Raw genomic sequence first — 12,297 nt, 5'->3', positions numbered from 1 at the left:
GTGTATCCTCCAGGTCCCCTTCCCATAGCTGTGTATAAATTATATGACTGGAACAATGATCAGAAACCAAGTCCACTTGTGTATGTCTACCTTTACAATAAAGTCCTTAAACAAGTAAAATATATACAGTACCAGTCAAAAGTTTGGACACACCTACTCATTCCAAGGTTTTTCTTTATTCTTACTATTTGCAACATTGTAGAATAATAGTGAACTATGAGCGTGCAAAGCTGTCATCAAGGCAAAGGGTGGCTACTTTGAAGAATCAAATATAAAATATATTTTGACTTGTTTCACACTTTTTTGGTTACTACATGACTCCATGTGTGTTATTTCATAGTTTTGATGTCTTCACTATTATTATACAATGTGAAAATAGTACAAATAAAGAAAAACCCTTGAATGAGTAGGTGTGTCCAAAAACTTTTGACTGGTATTGTTTTTACACAAAATAAAATGTAAAAAAAATGGTGCTCTATACATCTGCCTGGTACACTGAATGTAGGAGAGTAGGAAAGAGACTGATGAGTTGGCTTAGCTGCTGCTGATTAGGAGGGAGAGTTTAATGAGGGCTTGCCCCAGACAAACTTGATATTACCAAGGCTTGTAAGTCAAACATGCTTCAATCACCGATAGGGATGCAATGGAAGGAAAAAGAGGGGGGATGTGGGGGAGGTGGATTTTCGTTACCACGCGTAGTGGATACTACAACAGAAGGCATCATGGGCGAGAGGAGACTAAGAGGTCATTGGCCAGGTTGATGTCGCTTAATGGTCTCCTCTAAACAGACCCTTGTGTTATCTGAGGATATTAGGCCCCAGCATTGATAGCCCAATAGAGTACCCCAGTATGAGTCATAATACCAATAAAACATAGAGGTCAAACAGGGAAACTGTAACGGCTGTTGGAAGGAGAGGACCAAGGTGCAGCGTGGTACGTGTCCATATTTATTAAATGAACACTGAAATAACAAAAATAACAAAGATAACGACCGAAACAGTTCTGGCTGGTGCAGACACACAACAGAAAACAACTTCCCACAAAACACAGGTGGGATGAGGCTACTTAAGTATGGTTCTCAATCAGAGACAACGATAGACAGCTGCCTCTGACTGAGAACCACACTCGCCCAAACACATAGAAATATAAAACATAGAACAAAAACATAGAATGCCCACCCCAACTCACGCCCTGACCAATCCAAAATAGAGACATAACAAAGGAACTAAGGTCAGGGCGTGACAGAAACGGTGGCAATCTTTTTTCCCCCATAAATTTTTCCCATAGGGGATTGTAGAAACACATAAAATAAGGGCTCTGTTTTGTGTAGGCTTACCCTGGACTGATGTTTTGATAACCGTGTAAATCTCTAGGACAAGGTGACTGATCAATATATTTGCCTGTATTAACCCCCCCAAAAATGAAATGCTAAATAGCTGCTAATGTTGCTATCAAAAAGAACTACAAATACCATGATGATCTGGACAAGACTGCCGAATCGAGGCAAAGGTAAGATTCTCTGGATTAACTATCTAATGTTAGCTAAATGTAGTAATGTCCTTTAGGAGAAGTTTCTATAAATGGGCAAAAATTCTTTAATCAAATCAAATTTTATTTGTCACATACACATGGTTAGCAGATGTTAATGCGAGTGTAGCGAAATGCTTGTGCTTATAGTTCCGACCATGCAGTAATATCTAACAAGTAATCACAACAACTACCTTACACACACAAGTGTAAAGGAATGAATAAGAATATGTACATAAAAACATATATGGAGGAGCGATGGCCGAACGGCATAGGCAAGATGCAGTAGATGGTATAGAGTACAGTATATACAGTGGGGCAAAAAAGTATTTAGTCAGCCACCAATTGTGCAAGTTCTCCCACTTAAAAAGATGAGAGAGGCCTGTAATTTTCATCATAGGTACACTTCAACTATGACAGACAAAATGAGAAAAAAAATTCCAGAAAATCACATTGTAGGATTTTTTATGAATTTATTTGCAAATTATGGTGGAAAATAAGTATTTGGTCACCTACAAACAAGCAAGATTTCTGGCTCTCACAGACCTGTAAATTCTTCTTTAAGAAGCTCCCCTGTCCTCCACTCGTTACCTGTATTAATGGCACCTGTTTGAACTTGTTATCAGTATAAAAGACACCTGTCCACAACCTCAAACAGTCACACTCCAAACTCCAATATGGCCAAGACCAAAGAGCTGTCAAAGGACAKCAGAAACAAAATTGTAGACCTGCACCAGGCTGGGAAGACTGAATCTGCAATAGGTAAGCAGCTTGGTTTGAAGAAATCAACTGTGGGAGCAATTATTAGGAAATGGAAGACATACAAGACCACTGATAATCTCCCTCGATCTGGGGCTCCACGCAAGATCTCACCCCGTGGGGTCAAAATGATCACWAGAACGGTGAGCYAAAATCCCAGAACCACACGGGGGGACCTAGTGAATGACCTGCAGAGAGCTGGGACCAAAGTATCAAAGCCTACCATCAGTAACACACTACGCCGCCAGGGACTCAAATCCTGCAGTGCCAGACGTGTCCCCCTGCTTAAGCCAGTACATGTCCAGGCCCGTCTGAAGTTTGCTAGAGAGCATTTGGATGATCCAGAAGAAGATTGGGAGAATGTCATATGGTCAGATGAAACCAAAATAGAACTTTTTGGTAAAAACTCAACTCGTCGTGTTTGGAGGACAAAGAATGCTGAGTTGCATCCAAAGAACACCATACCTACTGTGAAGCATGGGGGTGGAAACCTCATGCTTTGGGGCTGTTTTTCTGCAAAGGGACCAGGACGACTGATCCCTGTAAAGGAAAGAATGAATGGGGCCATGTATCGTGAGATTTTGAGTGAAAACCTCCTTCCATCAGCAAGGGCATTGAAGATGAAACGTGGCTGGGTCTTAAGGAGTGGCTTCGTAAGAAGCATTTCAAGGTCCTGGAGTGGCCTAGCCAGTCTCCAGATCTCAACCCCATAGAAAATCTTTGGAGGGAGTTGAAAGTCCATGTTGCCCAGCAACAGCCCCAAAACATCACTGCTCTAGAGGAGATCTGCATGGAGGAATGGGCCAAAATACCAGCAACAGTGTGTGAAAACCTTGTGAAGACAGAAAACATTTGACCTCTGTCATTGCCAACAAAGGGTATATAACAAAGTATTGAGATAAACTTTTGTTATTGACCAAATACTTATTTTCCACCATAATTTGCAAATAAATTCATTAAAAATCCTACAATGTGATTTTCTGGATTTTTTTTCTCATTTTGTCAAGTCATAGTTGAAGTGTACCTATGATGAAAATTACAGGCCTCTCGTCTTTCTAAGTGGGAGAACTTGCACAATTGGTGGCTGACTAAATACTTTTTTGCCCCACTGTACATATGAGATGAGTAGTGTAGGGTATGTAAACATTTTTATTATTAAAGTGGCTAGAGATTTGAGTCAGTATGTTGGCAGCAGCCACTCAATGTTAGTGATGGCTGTTTAACAGACTGATGGACTTGAGATAGAAGCTGTTTTTCAGTCTCTCGGTCCCTGCTTTGATGCACCTGTACTGACCTCGCCTTCTGGATGATAGCAGGGTGAACAGGCAGTGGGTCGGGTGGTTGTTGTCCTTGATGATCTTTTTGGCCTTCCTGTGACATCGGGTGGTGTAGGTGTCCGGGAGAGCAGGTAGTTTGCCCCCGGTGATGCGTTGTGCAGACCTCACTACCCTCTGGAGAGCCTTACGGTTGTGGGCGGAGCAGTTGCCGTACCAGGCGGTGATACAGCCCGACAGGATGCATCTCGATTGTGCATCTGTAAAAGTTTGTGAGCGTTTTTGGTGACAATCCGAATCTCTTCAGCCTCCTGGAGGTTGAAGAGGCGCTGTTGTGCCTTCTTCACCACGCTGTCTGTTTGGGTGGACTATTTCAGTTAGTCCGTGATGTGTACGCCGAGGAACTTAAAACTTTCCACCTTCTCCACTACTGTCCCGTCGATGTGGACAGGGGGGTGCTCCCTCTGCTGTTTCCTAAAGTCCACGATCATCTCCTTTGTTTTGTTGACTTTGAGTGTGAGGTTATTTTCCATTGACACCACACTCCAAAGGCCCTCACCTCCTCCCTGTAGGGCGTCTCGTTGTTGTTGGTAATCAAGCCTACCACTGTAGTGTCATCTGCAAACTTGTTGATTGAGTTGGAGGCGTGCATGGCCACGCAGTCATGGGGGAACAGGGAGTACAGGAGAGGGCTGAGAACGCACCCTTGTGGGGCCCCAGTATTGAGGATCAGCGGGGTGGAGATGTTGTTTCCTACCCTCACCACCTGGGGGTGGCCCGTCAGGAAGTCCAGTACCCAGTTGCACAGGGCGGGGTCGAGACCCAGGGTCTCGAGCTTAATGACGAGTTTGGAGGGTACTATGGTGTTAAATGCTGAGCTGTAGTCGATGAACAGCATTCTTACATAGGTATTCCTCTTGTCCAGATGGGTTAGGGCAGTGTGCAGTGTGGTTGCGATTGCGTCGTCTGTGGACCTATTGGGGCGGTAAGCAAATTGGAGTGGGTCTAGGGTGTCAGGTAGGGTGGAGGTGATATGGTCCTTAAATAGTCTCTCAAAGCACTTCATGATGACGGAGGTGAGTGCTATGGGGCGATAGTCATTTAGCTCAGTTGCCTTAGCTTTCTTTGGAACTGGAACAATGGTGGCCCTCTTGAAGCATGTGGGAACAGCAGACTGGGATAAGGTTTGATTGGATATGTCCGTAAACACACCAGCCAGCTGGTCTGCGCATGCTCTGAGGACGCGGCTAAGGATGCCGTTTGGGCCAACAGCTTTGCGAGGGTTAACATCGCGGACATCGTGGTCCGCGATGGGGCTGGTTTTCTTTTTGTAGTTCGTGATTGACTGTAGACCCTGCCACATACCCTGCCACATACCTCTCATGTCTGAGCCGTTTAATTGCGACTCTACTGACGCTTAGCTTGTTTGATTGCCTTGCGGAGGGAATAGCTACACTGTTTGTATTCGGTCATGTTTCCGGTCGCCTTGCCCTGATTAAAAGCTGTGGTTCGCGCTTTCAGTTTTGCACGAATGCTGCCATCAATCCACGATTTCTGGTTGGGGAAGGTTTTAATAGTTGCTGTGGGTACAACATCACCGATGCACTTGCTAGTAAACTCGCTAACCAAATCAGAGTATTCATCAATGTTGTTGTCCGACGCTATGCGGAACATATCCCAGTTCAAGTGATCGAAGCAATCTTGAAGTGTGGAATCAGATTTGTCGGACAAGCGTTGAACAGACCTGAGCACGGGCGTTTCCTGTTTTAGTTTCTGTCTATAGGCTGGGAGCAACAAAATGGAGTCGTGGTAAGATTTTCCGAAAGGAGGGCGGGGCAGGGCTTTGTATGCGTCGCGGAAGTTAGAGTAACAATGGTCCAGGATTTTTTCCGCCCGGGTAGCGCATTCGATATGCTGATAACATTTAGAGAGTCTTGTTTTCAGATTAGCCTTGTTAAAATCCCCAGCAACAATGAATGCAGCCTCAGGATATGTGGTTTCCAGTTTACATAGAGTCCAATGAAGTTCATTCAGGGCCATCGATGTGTCTGCTTGGGGGGATATATACGGCTGTGATTATAATAGAAGAGAGTTCTCTTGGTAGATAATGTGGTCGACATTTGAAGGGATTCTAGGTCAGGTGAGCAAAAGGACTTGAGTTCCTGTATGCTGTTATGATCACACCACGTCTCGTTAATCATAAGGCATACCCCCCGCCCTTCTTCTTACCAGAGAGATGTTTGTTTCTGTCAGCGCGATGCGTGAAGAAACCAGGTGGCTGTACCGACTCCGATAGCGTGTCTCGAGTGAGACACATTTCCGTGAAACAAAGAACGTTACAATCTCTGATGTCTCTCTGGAAGGCAACCTTTGCTCGGATTTTGTCTACCTTGTTGTCAAGAGACTGGACGTTGGCGAGTAGTAAACTTGGGAGCGATGTGCCCGTCTACGGAGCCTGACCAGAAGACCGCTTCTTCTGCCCCTCCTGCGGCGCCGTTGTTTTGGGTCGCCGGCTGGGATCCGATCCATTGTCCTGGGTGGTGGACCAAACAGAGGATCCGCTTCGGGAAAGTTGTTTTCCTGGTCGTAATGTTGGTAAGTTGACATTGATCTTATATCCAATAGTTCCTCCCGGCTGTATGTAATAAAACGTAAGATTTCCTGGGGTAACAATGTAAGAAATAACACATAAAAAAACGAAATACTGCATAGTTTCCTGAGAACGTGAAGCGAGGCGGGCATCTCTGTCAGCACCAAAAACATGGACAATTCTGTGAACTGTCTTGTGCAAGTTTTAAATGGACACAATACCTGTTAGCAAAGGTATCAGCTAGAGCTGATGTGCAGAAGTTTGAAGGGATTTGTAGTTTTCATACTACTTTGATGCCAATTAGCATTTACGAATCTGAGCATAAATAGAGCAGAATACAGTGCATTCGAAAGTATTCAGACCCCTTTCCTTTATCCACATTTTGTTCCGTTCCAGCCTTGTTCTAAAATGGATTAAATAAAAATGTTCCTCATCAATCTACACACAATACCCCATAATGACAAATTTATTAAAAATAACAAACAGAAATACCTTATTTACATAAGTTCTCAGACCCTTTGCGATGACACTCGAAATTGAGCTCAGGTGCATTCTGTTTCTATTGATCATCCTTGAGATGTTTCTACAACTTGATTGGAGTCCACCTGTGGTAAATTCAAAAACCAACCAAGCCATGAGGTCGGAGAAATTGTCCATAGAGCTCCGAGACAGGATTGTGTTGAGGAACAGACCAGGGGAAGAGTACCAAACAATGTCTGCAGCATTGAAGGTCCCCAAGAACAGTGGCCTCTATCATTCTTAGATGGAGGAAGTTTGGAACCACCAAGACTTTTCCTAGAGCTGGCTGCCCCGCCAATCTGAGAAATCAGGGGAGACAGCTTTGGTCAGGGAGACGACCAAGAACCCGATGGTCACTCTGACGGAGATCCAGAGTTCCTCTGTGGAGATGGGAGAACCTTCCAGAAGGACATCCATCTCCGCAGAATTCCACCAATCAGGCCTTTATGGTAGTGGCCAGACGGAAATAACTGCTCAGTAAAATGTACGACAGCCCACTTGGAGTTCGCCAAAAGGCACTTAAAGGACTCTCACACCATGAGAAACAAGATTCTCTGGTCTGATGAAACCAATATTTAACTATTTGTCCTGAATGCCAAGCGCCACATCTGGAAGAAACCAGGCACCATCCCTACGGTGAAGCATGGTGATGGCAGCATCATGCTGTGGGGATGTTTTTCAGTGGCAGCGACTGGGAGACTAGTCAGGATCAAGGGAAAGCTGAACGGAGAGATCCTTGATGAAAACCTGCTCCAGAGCGCTCAGACTAAGTCAAAGGTTCACCTTCCAACAGGACAACGACCCTAAGCACACAGCCAAGACAACGCAGGACTGGCTTCAGAACAAGTCTCTGAATGTCCTTGAGTGGCCAAGTCAGATCCCGGACTTGAACCCAATCTAACATCTCTGGAGAGACTTGAAAAAAGATGTGCAGCGACGCTCCCCATACAACAGAGAAAGGACAGAGAATGAGAGGATCTGCAGAGAAGAATGGGAGAAACACCCCAGATACAGGTTTGCCAAGCTTGTAGCATCATACCCAGGAAGACTCGAGGCTGTAATCGTTGCCAAAGGTGCTTCAACAAAGTACTGAGTAAAGGGTCTGAATACTTATGTAAATGTAATATTTCAGTTTCTTATTTTTAATACATTTTCAAACATTTCTAAAAAACAGTTTTTGCTTTGTCAATATGGGGTATTGTGTGTAGATTGATGAGGGGGAAAAAACAATTCAATCCATTTTAGAATAAGGCTGGAACAAAATGTGGAAAAAGTCAAGGGGTCTGAATACTTTCCGAATGCACTGTATATTGGTATAAGTCTCCTTGTCCGAGAGAGATTTACAAGGTTATCAAAACGTCACACCAGAGTAAGCCTACAAAAAACGTAGCCCTTATTTTAAGTGTTTCTAATATCCCCCATGGGGAAAATGAAAGGAACCATTTCCCTGTTTGACCGTAAGGTTTTATGGCTATTACGACACCTCCACTGTGGGGCTCTATAAAGACTGGACGGACCTATTCATCCTGAGTGACAGGGAATTCTCTTTTCAGGTATAGACCTGAAGATGGGCTTTAGACCTGAATAAAGGGGTTTAGCTATGGTGGGTTTTCAGGTCTGGCTGTAGTAATTTACCTGTAGCAGGAGAGGGATGAAGGTCTCAATCGCCAGGATCTGAGCTGCGTCCTCCATCAGGATGTTGTCATACTGAAAACAGAAGATAAGAAGTGTAACTGTCGAGTTGCCTCTGACTCGAGTACTATGTGTCTGATCTTTATGTACAGGATTTTTTCTGGATCAAAAAGGGAGTTAGTGGGGGTGGCAGGGGGTGTATCTGCATTTTAAATAACATTTTAGAGGCCCCACCTCCTACACCAGCAGGTACTTGGAGCGGTCCAGTCCGCTCATCAACAGCTCAAAGGCACAGAACTCCTGATTGGGGGACGGGACCACCCACCCACCCACACACACACACTAGTAAGACGACTGCTCAGAGGCCTGGGGTTAGGTTTAGAGGTTAAATTGTCAGCATGGACAGGTAGTGACAACTGGTTCTAAGGGCTGCACCACAGTGAGCAAATGTTTGTCATTAGATGATACATGATGCAAGACAATCATCCTTGAACGCAAAAGGGAAGAGTAGTATAATTAAGCAATAAAGCCTGAGTGGGTGCCTCAGAGGCAGGCTGGGTGAGAATTTAAAGGGTATGGGTTAGTGTTCAATAGAAGCTTAGTGAGCAGCCAAGCACTTCACAACAGATTCCCTTCCAAGGCCTGGTCTGAATAGGAAAAGCACGATTGGGGGTGTTTTCCTGAAAGGAAAAGAAAAGCGGAGCCTTTGAGTGCACTAGAGAATATTCATATTAGATGCTTTACTATTTTAACATTAAACCCAATCAAAACATGCAATATTAATTAGCTCTAGTTTTAATGCCTGTGGTTCTTCAGCGGTTGAAGGGTGAAATGAAGACGGATTTCTTCCCTCCCTGGGCATTCACTCAGACTGGAAGGAGAGAAAGAATGGAGGAAAGAAATAGAATCAACGGCATTGGGATGGATGTCGAGCAATCCAAGCGGTAGATGTCTGTACATGCTGAGTTCATTCAGGGAAACTGACTGTGTGTGTGTGTATGCGTGGGCTTGTGCGTATGATGGCATCGTCTGCTTAGATGGCATCTCATAAACACAACCTTTATCTTTAAACACTCCTTGTAGGAAACAGGCACCGAGGCGGATCACTTTCCTTCTCCTGTGATTCTAGAGGGAAAGTCTAACATCTCTGAGCGGGGGGAGACAGACATATCTCTGCAGCACCATAATGGAAGAGGCTGAGCTGAGGGAACACAGTAAAGTGCTCCAGTCTGATGTGATGCAGCCAGTGATGCGGGGGATACCAGATAAATCAAGACCACACATGTTAGGATATTACCTCCATCCAATAACTTCTTTATTGCTTCTACAAGGCCTTCGTATGGCTCCCATAAATCTCTAATGTTATTGTTATGTCTATATAAAGACTGGATGCAACCAGGAGGGGCTGAATACAAGTGTGCCGGCTTTTGGCCGCTAAAAAACGTAAAAGCCGATAAATAAAATTGCAGCCGGCCAATTGTCCAGGAGAACAAGAAAAAATACCATTGCGAAATAATGCTTTTAAGCCTATTCATTAATGGAAATACCAATCGATGTAAATACATTTGACTTGTCATGCTCATCGGTCTATAAGTTAATTTGCATAATTACAGTGGGGAGAACAAGTATTTGAGACACTGCCGATTTTGCAGGTTTTCCTACTTACAAAGCATGTAGAGGTCTGTACTTTTTATCATAGGTACACTTCAACTGTGAGAGACGGAATCTAAAATCAAAATCAAAAATCAAAAATCCAGAAAATCACATTGTATGATTTTTAAGTAATTAATTTGCATTTTATTGCATGACATAAGTATTTGATACATCAGAAAAAGCAGCACTTAATATTTGGTACAGAAACCTTTGTTTGCAATTACAGAGATCATACGTTTCCTGTAGTTCTTGACCAGGTTTGCACACACTGCAGCAGGGATTTTGTCCCACTCCTCCATACAGACCTTCTCCAGATCCTTCAGGTTTCGGGGCTGTCGCTGGGCAATACAGACTTTCAGCTCCCTCCAAAGATTTTCTATTGGGTTCAGGTCTGGAGACTGGCTAGGCCACTCCAGGACCTTGAGATGCTTCTTACGGAGCCACTCCTTAGTTGCCCTGGCTGTGTTGTTTCGGTTCGTTGTCATGCTGAAAGACCTAGCCACGACCCATCTTCAATGCTCTTACTGAGGGAAGGAGGTTGTTGGCCAAGATCTCGCGATACATGGCCCCATCCATCCTCCCCTCAATACGGTGCAGTCGTCCTGTCCCCTTTGCAGAAAAGCATCCCCAAAGAATGATGTTTCCACCTCCATGCTTCACGGTTGGGATGGTGTTCTTGGGGTTGTACTCATCCTTCTTCTTCCTCCAAACACGGCGAGTGGAGTTTAGACAAAAAGCTCTATTTTTGTCTCATTACACCACATGACCTTCTCCCATTCCTCCTCTGGATCATCCAGATGGTCATTGGCAAACTTCAGACGGGCCTGGACATGCGCTGGCTTGAGCAGGGGACCTTGCGTGCGCTGCAGGATTTTAATCCATGACGGCGTAGTGTGTTACTAATGGTTTTTCTTTGAGACTGTGGTCTCAGCTCTCTTCAGGTCATTGACCAGGTCCTGCTGTGTAGTTCTGGCTGATCCCTCACCTTCCTCATGATCATTGATGCCCCACGAGGTGAGATCTTACATGGAGCCCCAGACCGAGGGTGATTGACCGTCATCTTGAACTTCTTCCATTTTCTAATAATTGCGCCACCAGTTGTTGCCTTCTCACCAACTGCTTGCCTATTGTCCTGTAGCCCATCCCAGCCTTGTGCAGGTCTACAATTTTATCCCTGATTTCCTTACACAGCTCTCTGGTCTTGGCCATTGTGGAGAGGTTGGAGTCTGTTTGATTGAGTGTGTGGACAGGTGCAGTTAATACAGGTAATGAGTGGAGAACAGGAGGGCTTCTTAAAGAAAAACTAACAGGTCTGTGAGAGAGGAATTCTTACTGGTTGGTAGGTGATCAAATACTTATGTCATGCAATAAAATTGCAAATGAATATACTTAAAAATCATACAATGTGATTTTCTGGATTTTTGTTTTAGATTCCGTCTCTCACAGTTTGAAGTGTACCTATGATAAAAATTACAGACCTCTACATGCTTTGTAAGTAGGAAAACCTGCAAAATCGGCAGTGTATCAAATACTTGTTCTCCCCACTGTATGTTGAATTAAATTGGCAAATGTACACTTTATTCATTATGCATCTCATTTATTACACGCTTATAGCATATAGAAACAGAGCCATTGAGAGGAAAATCTGTCAGACAGTGTGAGAGCTGCTGCTACAGCATCTCAAACAGTAAATGTATAGGCACCGGAAGACAGGCCTCATCAGCACCTCACACACCACTTTGCAATGAGCTGGAGGCAGTATGCATTTTGAAAACATATACTTATGATTGTTTTGATCACGCGTACTGGAATATGTTCCGGTCAGCCTCAGAGAACAACATTGACTTATTCGCTGACTCGGTGAGTGTGTTTATAAAGAAGTGCATTGGAGATGTTGCACCCACTGTGGCTTTTAAAACCTACATTAACTTCTTGTGGCTGCAGGGGCAGTATTGAGTAGCTTGGATGAAAGGTGCACAGAGATGCCCAGAGTAAACAGCCTGCTCCTCAGTCATAGTTGCTAATATATGCATATTATTATTCGTATTGGATAGAAAACACCCTGAAGTTTCTAAAACTGTTTGAATTATGGCTGTGAGTATAACAGAACTCATATGGCAGGCAAAAACCTGAGAAAAAATCCAAACAGGAAGTGGAAATTCTGAGGCTGGTCGATTTTCAACCAAGATCCCATTGAAATCACAGCGAGATATGAATGAGTTTGCACTTTATACGGCTTCCACTAGATGTCAACAGTCTGTAGAACTCTGTCTGATGCCTCTACTGTGAAGGGGGGCCGAATGAGAGGGGAATTAGTCAGGTCTGCCATGACCTGACCATTCT

At 44.2% G+C, this 12,297-nt stretch overlaps 1 pseudogene; it reads right to left on the bottom strand.

Annotated features, from left to right (window-relative positions):
* LOC112073861 (RNA helicase aquarius-like) overlaps positions 1-12,297 on the bottom strand; it is a 105,867-nt pseudogene that overhangs the window by 62,249 nt on the left and 31,321 nt on the right.

Source organism: Salvelinus sp. IW2-2015, unplaced genomic scaffold (assembly GCF_002910315.2).
Source record: "Salvelinus sp. IW2-2015 unplaced genomic scaffold, ASM291031v2 Un_scaffold2396, whole genome shotgun sequence".
NCBI lineage: Eukaryota > Metazoa > Chordata > Actinopteri > Salmoniformes > Salmonidae > Salvelinus > Salvelinus sp. IW2-2015.
This window is presented reverse-complemented; position numbering and strand designations above follow the sequence as displayed.